Raw genomic sequence first — 927 nt, 5'->3', positions numbered from 1 at the left:
ACCTATAACCAGTCCTATGTATCTGTACTTTAGTATATTAAAAAAAAAGTGGCCCTTGGGGAAGGCAAGCCAGATCTTGTGGGGGCAAAGTCTTGGGGAGGGTGACTGCCCCCCAACTGACGCCCCTGATTAAATTAAATCCTATAATTCGTAGTCCTTTTAGCATCTTTATATCGTCCCCTGCTACCCTCCATAAATATACCTCCACAGCGGAGTGCATTTTTACCCGTTCCTGCGCGATGCGAAATAGTATAGGTTACATTTCGAAATGGCCAATATAAAACATCAAAAGAGCGTTTTTTTCCGCTTGGGAATCTCGCAGCACCCTAAGGGATATATAGCTTTTACTTAAAGTTTGAAGCTACAAAACCTATGTCGCGATGCCTATAGCATTAACTTAAGGAAAAAATATTTCCCCCCCACTTGCGATCACAAGTTGAAAAGACATTAATTTGGTAAACTTACACTTCAGATTTTTCCCCGTCACTGATTAGTATGTTATTACAAGTCAACCGACTGGACGGACTTGTGATAGGATATTCATTTCAACCAAGGGCCTTTTCGAACTTAATGAATATATTATTTCCTTGGGTCACAGACCTTTGATCAGTTCATGTTCTTGAATTTCAACGGTGTTCTTGAAAGTGTAACGGACTATTTTTTTCTTTTACCTCGTTCACAGATCTTCCTAATCAGTGATTACTGAGAATTTTTGTTTGGTTAAAATGTTGGCCATCCTACTTTACTTGCGTCAAATTTTAATTTAAAAGAGCGCTCTCAGATCCTGCTGGTGAAGACGCCCCGGAGAATCGGACGCGCAAACTAAACTTTTCGAACTCAAACACTAACTGCCAGTGCCTGGAACCTTCTAACGGTAAACGAGCTAGATGGTTAAATGTGAACCGATGAGAATTAAAATGTGTATTT

The sequence above is a fragment of the Penaeus monodon genome, chromosome 15, assembly GCF_015228065.2.
Source record: "Penaeus monodon isolate SGIC_2016 chromosome 15, NSTDA_Pmon_1, whole genome shotgun sequence".
NCBI classification, from domain to species: domain Eukaryota; kingdom Metazoa; phylum Arthropoda; class Malacostraca; order Decapoda; family Penaeidae; genus Penaeus; species Penaeus monodon.
Note: the sequence above shows the minus strand (reverse complement) of the source record.